At 39.4% G+C, this 15,582-nt stretch overlaps 1 protein-coding gene across 2 annotated transcripts in view; it reads left to right on the top strand.

Annotated features, from left to right (window-relative positions):
* Positions 1-15,582, top strand: part of ELMO1 (engulfment and cell motility 1) — a 290,415-nt gene that overhangs the window by 143,648 nt on the left and 131,185 nt on the right. The gene's annotated exons all lie outside the window — the stretch shown is intronic.

Below are 15,582 nucleotides of genomic sequence, written 5' to 3'. Positions count from 1 at the left end.
GAATTTCCTCTGAACGAAACAGGGCAGTGGCATAATTTTCAGAGTGATCAGTTCATGTCCCACCCAGTGACTTGGTTAACCTCAGTGGAGGAGACTTCTTTCTCTTACCATTCCATGGGTTTATCTTTGGGTTGGTTTATGAATAGAACAGTCGTTCATTTTGAGATTGCTTATCTACTCTGTATCATTTATTCTAACACTGTGAAATGAAATACTGTATTTTAATACAGAAGGGACGAGCTTCTAACTTCTGGAGATATAAGTATTCGTGTTCTAACCTCTTTGTTCTCAGACTTTTGAGTTGGGGGTTCAGTTATTGCATAAAGAAAATATGGAAGTCATTCTTGCTACCTTAATTTTAGAAAGAAAATTATGTCTTTTTTTAGAGTAACTGTACAGTTTGAAAATGTGAGGGTAGAAGAAAAACTAAAAGTTTTCCCAGGAATGGCTCAGGCTCTGGCTGAGGGAGTTTGCTTTTAAATGCCTTAGTGCCATTTCCTTTGGTGTTGTCTAAGCTGCAAGTCAGTGGATGATGACACTGTGTTTGTTTGCAGCAAGTTCCTGTGGTGGTGCCTTTTTGTAGCTCTGTGAAGTAGTACAGGCAGGTTTGATGTTGAGAAATGCACTGATGCTGCTGTTGATAGGAACCAGCTGTAGCACCAGTGGTTTCTGTGAAGTTTCACTTATCTCCAGATCGTCTGTTTCTGTATGTGGCAGTAAGGTTGTATCATAGCTTTATATTCACAGGGGAGGGAGCTGAGGTTACTTCTAATTCATCTTGATGATTCACCTGTTCACCAGTACACTTCCTCAATGGTTTTGTTTATGTGGAATTCTACCTGTAACTTACAAAGGCTGTGATAAAGTACACTTTTACCATGATATACAGGAAACAGATTTTTTGAAAATTACTATCACAGATGTGCATCCTAAGTGACCTGTGATCAGTAGTATATTTTGTTGAGAAGTGCAAACTGGAACTGACGTGTTAGGAAAATATACATTCAGGTGTTTGCAAATAAATACTGTATTGATGAATAGGATTGGACATCTCAAAAATCATCAGCTACAGTCTTGGGCTGAGGTGTCTCTGCTAGTTCGTAAGTGTTATGTTTCAGAATATGCATTTAAAGCTGCCAGTGTTTCTTTAGAAATTCATAACTGGTCATTATTGTACAGGGATATAGAACTTGTTTCTAATAGTTTCTGAAGTCTATAATTTAAAAGCTACAATAAATTACCTTTTACTCATGAAATATTCAACAGTAAAAACTTCCTTGAAGTGCAGAGTAGATAAAAGCTGCTAGACTGTCCATTATTTATGAAGAGCACTTTAATGCTGATTATATTGCCTTTACTCCATTGCATTAAATACCTTTAGGCAGCAGGAAGACATTTTACCATTATTTTTGGTCCTTTCAAGCACTGCATCCATCCTAGCAGAGCATTAAAGCTGACATCAGACAGTCACATTCTCACTCCAGCATTTGTTCTCATCCCCCTCCTACAGGGTAAGGTTCTTTGACACTCCACAACTCTGATGCACTGACAAATTTGCCAGGAGCAGGCCATTTGTATTTCCCCCTTAGTAGCTATGAAAACTAAGATCACCTCCATCATGACATGTATGCTTCAGAGAAGAACGTCTTCTCAACAGACACTTGGTTTTATAGGCAGACAGTAATGCTGTAGTTAAATAATAACCAAAAAAAAATCACCAGGTTTTAGCTGATGGATGAACAGTGGATCAGTGATGTGTGCAGACAGGCAGCTGTCCTCAGTGCTGTCACAGTCTGAAGATGTTTAGAAGCCAATATCATTGCATGCCTGGAGTTATTCTGTAGTTAAGGCAAGTCAGACTGAGTACGTTTGCTGTATTTTTTGAGCAGGACGCAGATGTTGAGCTGCTTATGTTCCCATGTGATTGTTTTGATGGGCAGTGTTTAGGGGATTCTGGACAAATCTGCACTCAGACTTTGACAGACCACAGGGGTCTATGGCACATGTCAGAGATGTATATTGTTCTAAAGATTCTGTCAGATAACATCTTCTCTGGGTATTTCTGCTTTCTTATTGTGGAGAATTTAATTTTCACGGGCTTCTGTTTGACTTGATTCGTTTATAGGACATTTTTCATCAGAAGAAAAGATCTGAATGCCAGTGCCTTATAACTCCTTTTATGCTGTTCACGTATGTTCTTATAGATTTTATTGCAATTATTGCCCCGGTTGCAGAATTGAAATGGGCATCACTGTCTCTTTTGTCAAATAGAACGTGCTGGGTATTTAGTAGGTATGTAGTAATGCTCGTGGTTGTGCCTGCTGAGATGAAGGTCATCAAATCTCACGCTTCGAGGAGTAAGCTGATTGCTGCAAGGGCCTGGAAGTTTTTTTCTGCTTAGCACAATCCACAGTGTGCATTGTAGGGTGTTTTTCTGTTCTTTCCCTGAAAGCATATTGGTCACTGCATGATCAGCATTATACACTTGAGGGCATGCCTGGGTTGATTTTTCATTTTGCTTCAGCAAATCCAGTATTTTTATAACTGAATGTCATATTTAATTTTTTTTCCCCTTTCTTTAAAGCGAATTGCCTTTTCACCCTCCTCCTCCTTCTCCTCCTCCTCTTATATTTAAATAGAGAAAAGCCCCAGAAATAGGAAATAAAATTAGAAAAGGGAATTTTTAGCGTTCTCATGTTTCTTCTTCCTATTTCATCTTCTGGAGACTCTAGCATTTAAAGAGTCAGGAGGTGTTTGTTAGGAAGCTGAAAAACTTATCTTACCAAGGAGGTATTTTGTAAAAGATAGCAATTTAAAAATAGCAATCTCAAACTTTTAATCCTATCCTTAATGCATAATAAAATAGTGAAAAAGAAAGTCTAATCTCCTTTATCGTAGCTTTTTAGCTGATTCATTCTTGCATATACGCATAGAATAGAACCACAGAGGCATGGAATCCCTAGAGTTTGAAGGGACCTTTAAAGCTCATCTAGTCCAACTCGCCTGCAATCAACAGGAAGACTCAGAGCTAGATCAGGTTGCTCAGAGCCTGATCCAGCCTGGCCTTGAATGTCTCCAGGGATGAGGTTCTGCCTCACCTCTGAGCAATCTGTTCCAGTCCCTCACCACCCTCGCTGTAAAAAGCCTTCTTCCTTATATCCACATCTTTATCATCTTGCCCAAACAATCATGTCTGAGATAACCCTTACTCGTAGCAAAAGTTCAGCAGATCTTGAGCAAAGACCACATGGTAAACACCATTCAGCCAGCTTTGAAAACGATGTCAGTAATGGGGGGAAAAAAAATCTAACAGCTGTGTTGATCTTTAATTTTAAGGGTTACTTTGGAAACGTTACCAGCAGATTCCATTCCAGGTATAGAGACATTAAATATGCTCACCCTTCTTAATGCAAAGTCAATAACTTGTGAAGTCATCTGAGTTATGTTTTTGTGTGCTATTGAAATCTCACTTTATCAGACATTCCTCCCCTCCTGTTTGGTGGCACAGTCCCTCAGGAAAGAGAGAATGAAACTTCTTTTTTCTGCAGGAGATCTCTTCTTTTTTTTTTTTTTTTTTCTTTTTTTTTTCTTTTCTTTTTTTTTTGGAATTAACCGATTCTTAATTTAAAAAGTCATGATCTCTTCATGTCTATGGTAAACTGTGGAGTTCCTGCAAAACATCCACTGTAATCCCTGAAAACACGAGCAAAGCTGCTGCAGGCACCTTTTGGGCAAGATAATTCATTGCTACCTCTGTCCTGAGGAACAGTAGACAGATGTTGGAAGGTTACTTTCTGCACGTGGCACTATTGTTAATACAGTTGCTGGGTTGGGTCAGTGAGGCACCCCACTCATGGCTTTTTTCCTACTGTCTACAGCCATACATCTGCTTTTTTCAGTCTTTGATCTCTCTGCAGCAGGAACTATAACTTGATTTGTATTGTGCAAAGCTTAAGCTTCTCATGTTCCAGATGTAGGACTCCTTAGTTTCTTTGAAATTACATTTATTCGTTTTTCTGTAAGCATGGAGTGTGGGGAAAAAAGAAAAATGATCACTTTAGTGGTAAGAAAGATTTGTGGATGGGAGAGAATTCCTAGAAATTGATTCATTTCTCCAAAAACAACAAGAGGTAAACTTGACTAGATATGCAGAGCTCTTTCATCTGGTAATGACAAGGACAGCAAGAACCAAGACCTGGATGTTAAAGCCTGATAAATTCAAAGTAGGAATAAAGCACAGACATTGTCAGTAAGGATGCTGAATTAGGGAAGTAGCAGAACAAAGCTGCGGAAAGATGGAGAGGAAAAAAAACTGATGATTTCCTGTGATTAGTGGGATGTGTGTCTTTGGCAAACTTGATATCGTGGTAAAGTCTGTATTTTGTTTTAACGTGGTCACTGGAAGCAAATTCTAGTAGTATTTTTAAAACTGCAATGAATAATGTAGTAACATGGGAGTCTGGGCAGGTGTATGACAGCATCCCAGATGACATGGGTAAATCTGTTGGGTTATTGCCAAAGGCAAAACCAACTGATTAATTATGATCTTCAAAATGTGTTTCATTTTGAAAACTCTGCATTTCTTCTGAGCATTGGAGAACTGTTCAGGCTTTTGAAGTTCCTGTCTGCAGGTTTGCGTGTTCCTTCACGCAGCTGACGTATAGCCAAAAATTTGCTTCTTATCTGGAAACGTTTTTGGACACTTTGCTCATTGTTTAGTGTCATGTTAATCCTGAACAGATAGAACTTAAAAGCAAAATGATCGTTCAGTCCATTGTGAGCCTCCCTATTTTACTTCCTGCTATTATAATACAGGTTGATTAAAAGTAGATGAAGTCTTCTGGACTTTGTCACAAGTTGTGCTTCTGCTCTGCAGTAACATCTCATGGTTTAACAACACTTCCATGCAGCAGACTGGAAATTTTGCAATTGCTCTGTTTAAAAGAGGCATATAGTTGCCAAATTTATTGTACACAGAATTGAGCAATGTTTAAAAACTCGACTCGGTGTTGCTTTAGTAGCAACTTTCGATGTGTTTTATATGTTGCTTTGTGTACTTCAGAAATGCTTGTGTAGGGAACACTAAAGAATTTTCAGGTTGGAAATAGGAAGATGTGCAGGTGAAAAAGAGGAACTCAAGGTTTTGGAAACCCAGAAAGATTTGGGGGTTAAAGGACAAACCCATTAGTAGTCTGCTAAAATGAGAGCCAGCTTGAACAGTTTCCTATGTTTCCTGAGACAAGGCTGTACTTGCAAAGGCTAGAGAACATTCAGAATTCTGAGAAATGCATAAGACTTTGCAGATAACATCTCTTTTCTTGAGCAAGTGAATATTCTTTTAACAAGCCCCTGCTGATTTGGCTCTGAGGTAGTTGAATGTGCCACTAATTGTCCCAGGTGCTTCCTACACATGCATCTTCATGGATGCTTTCATGGCACTGGAGGCATTTTTGGATTGCTGTTGACTGGGCAATCAAGCCCTCTAGCAGAAAACTTTAATCTTAGATTTTTTTTTTAACCTTTGTTTATTCTAAGTAAATACTTGATAACTTGTTTCTCCTTATTTTTAAAAAACTTTTTTTTGGTTCACAGTAAATATCTTTTTAAAAATTGAGCCTGTGAGGGGGACTTCAGAGCTTTAAAGGTATTTTAAATCCAGCTGGGTTACATTTTGCTGTTTCATGATGAAGGATTCAAAAGGAAAATAAAGCCACCCTTGAAAAGAAGTGCAGCCCCTTTAGCTGTACTTATCTACTCTGCATGTGGCATTCTCCATGCCTGGATTAGCAGAAACTTTGCTGCAGTTTTAAGGGTATATATCTTACATACACGTCAAGGAAGTTAATTGCTTATTTTATAACATTTTTGTTCAATTTGATCAATTTCATAGCCAGCTTGTGTAAACCAAAAAACAATTTCAGTGTGATTTCTAAATATAAAGCTTTAATGCCTTCTAGTAATGGAGAGGAAGGACAGTTCTGAATTCTGGGAGACGAATTCCAAATAACCTGGAGAGTTGGCTTATGATACAAAAACAAATGTAAACATGGTATGATGTCAGGGGATGGAGCTAAGGTGAATCCTTGAGATGGGGTTGTATTTCCTCAGTCAGTTATAACCCAAATGTTCACTGCCTCTGTTCTCCGCAGACTTAAAGCTGTTCATTTTATAGCTAGCATCACTAAAACTACTTGTGATAATTTTGACGCAGGATGCCCCTAGTTCTACTCAAGGGATCTAATTTCTCTCACATTTCTTTCCCTCATCGTACAGGTAGGCCTATCCACACTCTCATGATAGGCCCTCAGAAGCCTGCCTAATTTCATATCACCAGTTTTTTGGTGAAGCAGTACTGTGCTAGTTGTGTGGCTGTATATGCTGCTAAGTCATTATGGGAAGGTAAGTATGTGCTGCCTGCTCCAGCAGCTTGTCACAGGGAGCATTTATTAACAGGGAGATGTGCATGCACAACCCATCTAGATTCCTGGTCTTTGTCTTTGAAACCAAGCTGCTGTATGAATTTAGGCTCTCCTAATTCTTAGTATTGTGTACTGGGGATATCTGAACAAATTAAACTCTTTGTGGGAAGTTATTAGACATGCAAATGATTTTTTGAAGATTGTTACTTGCCCTCAAGTATCTTTCAGTGCACTGTGCTGTGCCCTTTTGTTGTAGAGAGTTGTGACATTTTCCTGGATCTTTCCAAGAAAAAAAATCATGGCTTAAGTTTGAGATAACCTGCTATTTCTTGTCCTTGAGTCTTGTTCATTACAGATGCATGTACATAGGTTTTATTCTTCCAGCTTCAATTGCTGTGTCTTAACTCATTCAGGACCAAGTCTTTTGCTTGGTTTTCCTAGGCCTTTGTATTTTGTATTTACATAGCTTACTATCATTACTTGCTAATGATGCCCCAAAGTGGCTGGTGAGCTTTTTTTTTTTTTCCTCTCTCCTAATTAACACTACAGAGTATCAGTTTAATTATTCTATTGAACATCTAAGAAAGGACTCATCATTCCCACTTCACATCAAAGACCCTCTTGATGTCAGACAATTAAAAAAAAAAAAAAGCATTATTATGCTTTATATTAGCTAAAAGCATGTATGAAATGACCAGGAGCTTAAGAAAAGTGTTGGAAACTTTGTTCATCTGAAGTAGGTTTTCCAGGCTTGAAATATATTTGGTTGTTTGTATCCATATGAGTACTAAAGAGATTGTTGACATGATCACAGGATCACAGAATCATAGAAGGAACTTCTAGAGATCATTGAGTCCAACCTCCCTGCTAAAGAAGGTACCCTTCAATAAGTTGCAAAGGTAGGCATTCAAACAGGTCTCAAATATCTCCATAGAAGGAGACTCCAAGCCACTCTGGGCAACCTGTTCCAGTGCTCCATCACCCTCAACATAGAGAAGCTCTTCTGCATGTTAGTACAGAACTTCTTGTGTACAAGTTTTAGACTGTTACTCTTTGTCCTGTCACTACAGACCACCAAGAAGAGCCTGACCTCATCTGTTTGCCTTTCACCTCCCTTTAGATATTTATTAACATTAATCAGATCTCTGCTCAGTCTTCTTTTCCTCAGGCTGAATGGACCCATGCTACTCAGCCTTTCCTCATGTGGGAGATGCTCCAGGCCCATAATCATCTTTGTTGCTTTCCACTGGAGTCCTTCTGGAGATCCCTGTCTTTTTTGAACTGGGGTGCCCAGAACTGGACACAGTATTCTGAATGAGGCCTTACCAGGGCAGAGTAGAGAGGGAAGATGACCTCCGTTGGCCTTCTGGCTATGTTCTTTGTAATGCACCCCCAGATACCATTGGCCTTCTTAGTCACAAGGGCATACTGATGGCTCATGGCCAAACTGTTGTCCATCAGAACATCCAGATCCTTCTCTGCAGAGCTCCTCTTCAGCAGATCATCCTTTAACCTGTGCTGATGCATGCGGTTATTCCTGTCCAGGTGCAAGACTACACTTGCTCTTGTTAAACCTCATCAGGTTCCCTCCCTGCCCAGCTCTCCAGTCTGTCTATGTCTTGTTGAAAGGTAGCACAGCCTTCCAGTGTGTCAGCCACTACTCCAAGTTTTGTATCATCAGGAAACTTGCTGAGGATGGACTCTATCCCTTCCTTCAGGTCATTGATGAAGATGTCAAGCAAGAGCAGACCCAGCACTGACTCCTGGGGAATACCACTAGTTACAAGCCTCCAGTCAAACTCTGTGCCACTGATGACAGCCCTCTGAGGTCTGACAGTCAGACAGTTCTCAGTCTACCTCACCATCCACTCATCTGTCTCAGACTTTCTAAATTTTTTAACAAGGATGTTGTGGGAGACAGCGTCAGATGCCTTGCTGAAGTCAAGGTAGATAACATCCGCTTCTCCCTCCCCATCTCCCCAGCCAGTGATGACATAATAAAAGGTCACAAAAGGTCATACCAGATTGGCCAAGCATGATTTCCTCCTTGAATCCATTTTGACTATTCCTAATAACGTTCTCTTCCAATTGCTAGGATAGGGTATCCAGAACAAGGTTCCATTACCTTTCCAGGGACGGATGTGAGGGTGACTAGCCTGTAGATTCCCTTATCCTCCTTCTTGCCAGTTTTGAAGACTGGAAAGACTTTGGCTATCCTCCAGTGTTCAGGCACTTCTCCTGTTCACCAAGACCTTTCAAAGACAGTAGAGAACAGTTCAGCAATCACCTCTACCAGTTCCCTCAGCACACATGGGTGCATCTCATTGGCACCAATGAATTTGTGCGCATTGATTCTTTGGGATACACCAATCTTGAGCTTGGAAAGAAGTAGTGTTTAAGTTCCAACCAGCTCTCATGGGTCCCCTTAGCTTCTTACACTCTAGCCTATGGGATACTTCCAAGTAGATCTTTAAGAGGCCAAAATTAGCTCTCTTAAAGTCCAGGGAAGCAATTCTACTTATTACTATGCTTCTTCTACATAAGATCTTCAACTCCACTCTCTGATGATCACTGCCCCCAACTTTCATATCCCCTAGTAGCCCTTCCTTGTTATTAAGTACAAGGTCAAGTAGCATATCCCTCCTCATCAGCTCCTCCACCACCTTAAATTTACTTTAATAAGCTTCTCACAATAAATCCTGTGAGTCCTTGGGTTGATTGTTTGCTTTTCAACTGAATTCCTTTCATTTTTAAGCTTATCTCAGCACAGAGTATAGCTGGTATTTTCATAGTAAAATTAAAAATAAGACCTCTGATAACTTGTTCTTTGGGCTTCTGTAAGCACTCAATGAGAATTAAGCATCAATCAGCAAATCAGAAAAAAAGTGATCAACTTAAAACCGTACGTTTTCACATGTTCATCTTCTACCTTTGAGAATATGTTGTCCTGTGTAATAGCCCATGATTATGTTTTGCCATAAGGTTATAATCTGGAAGGAAACAGAGTATCATGAGTGTATAATAGAATTTTGCTGATGTGCTGTATTTGAAGGCGTTACAAGTGTTGAGGATTACTTGTGAGCTGGTATTGTGCTTTACAGGCAGATGTTTGGAAGCAAGTCCTGGAGTGTGTAGCCATCAGTCCTTTCCATTTCCTTCTTCTTGCGTATTGTAAAGGATGATAATAATTTGTTCCTTGCATTTGGAAATTACATGTTTTGATTTTTGTTAACATTTACCACATCTGCAGGAATTTCAGTGCAACCAATCTAGAACTCAACCTGTTGTATTCCCTGACTGTACTTTATTTGTGCAATGCTGATGTGCCATTTAATTTTCTTTCTGTTTAAATAGCACACCATCATGTTTCAGGAATGTTTGAGTTGCATTTTCAATCTTTACCCTAATATTTGCATATTAATAAGTCATTGAAAAACATGTAAATTTTATATCACTGTGAGTTTGTTATCAAATCAAATGGCCTGTAAGGGTAATTGTAGAAAGCTACTATCAAGTGGGGAGATGGAATGTGACCATGTTTAGCTTTTCTCTTTTCTTATACCATTAAGTACCAAAGTCTTGGAACTGATTCAGAATTCAGGAACTGATTTCAGAAATGCCAGTAAAATGCTGGAAGGTGATTTCTCCTCCTTCTCCTTCTCCCTCTCTTTCTCTCTCTCCCTCTCCTTCTGTTATCCTTCTCCCTCTCCTTCTCCCTCTCTTATGTGAAGTTACAGTTGGATATTTAAAACTATTTTGCATTAAAGTTCTGGTTTGTTTGCTCCAACTGGGGAACTATTCCAGTCTCTGCATTCTGCAATCTAAAACACAAAAAATTGTGTTGCCTTACCAGACAATTCAGAACAAAAAGAAGACGAGGCAGTCTTCCTGCAGCATTTTTAAATTAGGAATGGACATCCTAAGGCTGGTTTAAAAACCACACAATCTCTCTTATTTGGCCCTTTTTAGACATCTTTTTTTTTTGAGATACCTTTCTCTGCATGCGTTGGGATGGGTTTAGGAATATAAAACAGAGGTACAGTTCTCAAATGTTCTTTTGATGGCAGTAGATTGGATGGAGTTTCAAGGTGACAAAAAGTATGTGTGACTTTTTTAATAACTTCTGGATTAGGCATTAGAAAGAGTAGGTAATGATGGAGATGTTCAGCTGAAATTTTCAGGCATCTTCATGAGTGTTAAGGTTTAAAATCTCGTTGATTTTATATCCCTTAAACTTTCCTGTTAGCTGTAGTAGCAGCATCATCTTGCATTACTCAGCTCTGAAAAAGCTGAGCTGACCCTCAGACAGACACATTTACACATCATTTCAGTGCACTGGAATGCCTATTTCTGTCTCTGTTCACTGACAATGAACAAATAACGAAGCATTTCCATCATCATCAGTTTCTTTCCTCCTCTTTTCCACCTCCAGATTCCAGGGGTGGGTGGTGACAACTTGAAGTGATTAGATATATTTTCAGATATCTATTCATTTTGAATGTTTTTTTAAAAGGTTCCTCCTTGTCACTGCTAAGTTATGAATTTTTAAATGTTTTTACAGATGTTTGGTAAAGCTGCTACAGTCACTGTTAAACAGAAACGGGCAAATTTAGGGAAAAAAAACCACCTATTATTCACTCCTGCTTAAAAGTTCCTCTGCAATGTACGTGTTCCTTTTATTTTCCCATTAAATGAACTTCTGTTATGGTACAAGTATTAATGGAAAGCAAAGCTTCACGTGCACGAATGGTCATACCACAAGTGGTGTTTCATTGGAGATTGGATTTCACTTAATACAGCAGTGAACAGTTCTCCCCCAGTGTCTTGCTGGAGCTTTGACACAGAGGCAGTTGTAAAGGATGCAGAAAGGTTTGACGTCACGCCTCAGCAGTAGGTTGTACTCAGCAAGTTTGTGTACACAGAATGTGCTCTTGCATAATGGCTAATTTACTCAGATATTCTCACTTCCCCTCGAAATTCAGAGTTGCAGTAATCTTTTGCAGGATTTCTTACAGACTTATAAAATGTTTATCCGTTCAGAAGAGAGAAGCAGTACCATATGATTAGCATAAGCAGTTGAATTGCAGTGTGTGTGTCAAGTATTTATGATCCCACCATGGCTAAGCAAAACCTATGTATTATTTTTGAAGAGCGAGATGCACTTTATTTTTGTATAGATTTTCTTGTACCTCCTTCCTCATGGGAAAGAAGAGGAAAATATAAGCTGGGTTAACTTGAATTCAGGCACAAACAGAAAAGCATTTGGAGGTGTACAGCTGAATTTCTCATGCACTCTTTTCAAATGGGCACAATTATGTGAATATTGATGTCTGTCTCACTACTGTGGCTCATTCTCACCAGGCTGAGCAGCCCCAGTGGAGGAAGCCTTTATGTTGGTATAGAGTTCAAAATTGCTGTGTTGTACTAGGTTTAAGAGTCTCTTTTCAACGCTCTTTGTGTCTAAATGCTCTTAATCTTCTCCCCCAGCAAGACAGCTTTGTACAAACGTGTCTACAATATTATAAGTTTTTACAACAACGTGGAATGTTTGTAGTTTATCGGCTTACAAACTTGCTGTCAATAGCAGGCAGCCGTGTGAAGGTTTGTTGTCCTGCATGTTCCTATGGCATCAGTTCCACAGGAAAGAGAGAACACGTTAACAAACCAGGATGAAAGCTAGGTAGTTAATCTACGTATCTCCTATCAGAATTAAAGATTAAGTAAAGACAACGTTGTGTGCATTAAGGTTTAATACATCTGAGAAAAGATACATTCCCAATATTTTTTTGAGAATCTTTTCTTTGTACTTTGCTGAGATGTGATTCCAGTTCCTTTCCTTGTTTTCTATATGAGTCTGGCTTTCCTGTATCACCCTCAGTGTCTGATGCACAGAACGATGACTCTTGGAACCACAAAAACACATCAGGAGGCAAAAGAGGAGTCCAGACTTGTCCCCTGTGACTTACCACATCTGGTATAGCAACGTTAAAAAAAAAGCAAACAGTTGTATTTGGGGAAAAACTGCATCTAGAGGAAGCCTGTTTTATTTCTTTTTTATCAAGCATTCATTTTTAAGGGTATGCTTCTGTAAATCATCTCATTAGAGGGAGCCCATCTGCTCACTTTTCTTCCAAGTCAGGCGCACTTTGCTGTGTGCTTGCATACACACAGCACTCCAAATTCCTGTTCCACTCAGCGCTGCCTCCCTGTGGACTTCAGGCAGGAGGAGAAAGATTAATGATGTGGGAAAAGAGAGAAAGTTGCATGCACTTGAAAACTTGTATGGAGTGGTTTAGTCTTTCTCCCTGAAATGGCAGACATGTGTGAGTAACGAGAAATTGGCTCAGTTAAGCTACAGTAACGATACTTATTGGTTGTACCTGGGCTCCAATGCTAAAGGAAAGCAAGGTTTGTTTTTCATATGCTTACATGTCACATACTTTTTCATCTTGTTTTCACTCGTGCCCTGCTCAACATGGAGTGAAACCCATGAAACATACAGAATATTTCAAAGAAAATTTTTTCTGCTATCTTGAGTCTTTCAGCTTTTCCATCCAGATAAGCCATAGTACAGGTCATATTGTGGCAGAGTCTATTTTACTGCAATGGGAATATCTGTCTGAGATGTGAGAGAGGGATTGTTTCTCTCTCACTCCCATCTCGGAGATGAAAAGAACCATACAGCAGTAGAACTTCTGTTTTCTGAATTCCATTTTATTACATAGACATTTCTGAGGCGATGTGAGCTATGACTTCAGAATTCCCAGGAGCAAGACTTCAGCTTTTTTCCCTTTACCACCTGCATTTCTCATGTGCCAAAGGCTTTTATTATAGCCTGATCAGAAATCTCAGGAGTACCATTCACAGGGAACAGATTGATGGTGTTCTAAATCTTGTGGTCTTACAAATGTATATTTAATCTTATTTTGGTGCATATAAAAAGCTAATTGTGGTTTTAAGATGTAAAAGAATCAATTTAGTGACAAATCTTTAATGCTGATAGACTACTTGCATTTCTCATAGATGTATTATCTTTTCATTATAATCTCTTCATTATTCATTACACCTGGAATTTCAAAGGTCAGACCAAGGATGTGTTCAGTGTTCGTTGATACAACTGAGACCTAAGGAGGGAAGAGAAAGGGAAGTATGGCATATATGGGACCTATTTCTCAAAAAAATTCAGCTGTCTTCTGTCTGTCTCGTGTGTCAGGAATGAGAATGATGGCTGTCATTCCTGTTCTGATTGATGTGTGTTAGTATCGTGTTAGCAGCAGCTCTGCAATGGGTTGCACTAGGCTTTTTCAAGATTTCATATGCACTGGAAGCGATGTTTATTTTTTAATGGAAGATAAAAGTGGCTTAAAGTAGGGGATGCCTTCTGAGTGTCGGCATGGCCACATCATAGCAAAATTAGCAAGGGTTTAGGCAGTGGCTGAGGCTTTGTCCAACAGTGACTGGTGCCTTTGAATGCCTCAGCTCTGCAGTGCTTTGAGCTCGAAGTCCACTGGGCTCCATTTTCTATGTGCTGAATCACCCTGTCAGAAAGCAAGGCCTTTACTGCTCTTTGCCACCCAGAGGTAGAAACTCCAGAAATTAACTTTTGGAAGCTGAGATCAATGCACTCAGTAGAGATTTTTCTGCTTTTGAGACGTTGACAGTTTCTTTGAAATACATTGTTTGAGTGCAACTTTCTCCATCTAGCAGAAGTGTAACGCTGGCAATATTAAATATGATGGAGTCATTGCTTCTGGAGGTGAAATGTCACTGTTGTACCAAAGTGAAAACTTTTGCTTTCTGGGAAATTGCATGAACCTGTATCTCATCTCATCTTGGTGAGCAGGGAATGCAGCCTCCTGGCAAAGAGAGAAGAGTATCACAAGGAACCAGATAAATAATGTGTTCGGAGGGGAAGGATTGCAGGAATGGGAGGTGGGTGTTAGGTGCATGATATAGGCAGTGATATGGACTGCATGTAGCAACAAGATCGTTTTCCATGAAATTAAAGTTTTTCTGTCCTTTCCTGTCTCCTGTATTTATAGTCATCCTTTTTCAAAACAGTCAGTTGGCTTGCAGATACTGATTTCTGCAAGTCACTTTAGCTTTTGTGTTGATTGAAGATGAACTTGAATAGATACCATGGGGCTAGAAAAGGAAAGAACTGATGGATTTTGTGATGGCAGGAGCAGAAATCAGATTCTTCTGTGCCACTCAGAGGAACAGAGTTGAGCAGGTGTGATAGTGGCACAGCTGAATGAGTATTTAATACAAATGTGGCTAAGATGACAAAAAGGAAGAACTGCATTGTGTGGAAAAGAGTTTAGTCTTCCTAATGTTGGATGCTTGTAGGCTTTCACTAATTTATTAAATGATGTAGATTTGCCAGCTTGAGCTCACAAATTTCATTCCATTAATGAAATCTAATTTTTCGGTGCGTGACTTCTAGTTGACAGGTTTATAGCCTGCCTGTCATTGGCATTCAGTGGCAGAAGCCAGATGTTGATGAGGCAGGTGTTGCAAAAAGTTCTTTAAATTGCTCTTTGTTGTTCAGTTTTCACTGAGCAGCAGTTTCAGCTGAACTGTGTCTAGTTCAGCTTTCATTCAACTGAAGCACATTAGAGAAAGATGCAGTGAAGGTAACATTTACCTAAATGTTCTTGTAATAAGTCTCCCATCTTTTTGAAAGCTCTTAACTATTTGCAGTGAATTTTTTAATTAATCAGTGGAGGGGTTTAGTTTGTTTGCTACCTTGGGGATGATGCTTGATGGGTTTTTTCCTTAGTCTTCTTTCTTAGGGCTTTTAGTAAGACATACCTTAATAACCTTAACCCAGTTTCTCCAGAATAACTCATTAATTCTCCCAGCAACCTGTCAATCGCCTGTGCCAAGGAAGATGAGTCTGTAGTTGGATACTGAGCTAGAAAGTGTTGCTTAAACAAAGCTTGGCAGTTTCAGGAAAGAACTGATGTTGTCATTGAAAATACTGTTGACTGGAGTTGTGCATGTTGAGAATGGTGTCCATGTGTGCTTGCTGGTGCCATCTGCTTCCTGGGCTTGAAGGTTCTGTCTGTTTCATAGTTGATATGCATGGATGGCACAGTCAACATCCCAAAGAACAGGAGCACATTTTCATTTCAGTTCTTCCAGTTGACCAGTGATGTTT

This window comes from Lagopus leucura, unplaced genomic scaffold (assembly GCF_019238085.1).
Source record: "Lagopus leucura isolate 7727_CA_CO unplaced genomic scaffold, USGS_WTPT01 Super-Scaffold_100157, whole genome shotgun sequence".
Taxonomy (NCBI): domain Eukaryota; kingdom Metazoa; phylum Chordata; class Aves; order Galliformes; family Phasianidae; genus Lagopus; species Lagopus leucura.
The sequence above is the reverse complement of the archived record's forward strand: the minus strand, read 5'-3'. Positions and strand labels throughout refer to the sequence as shown.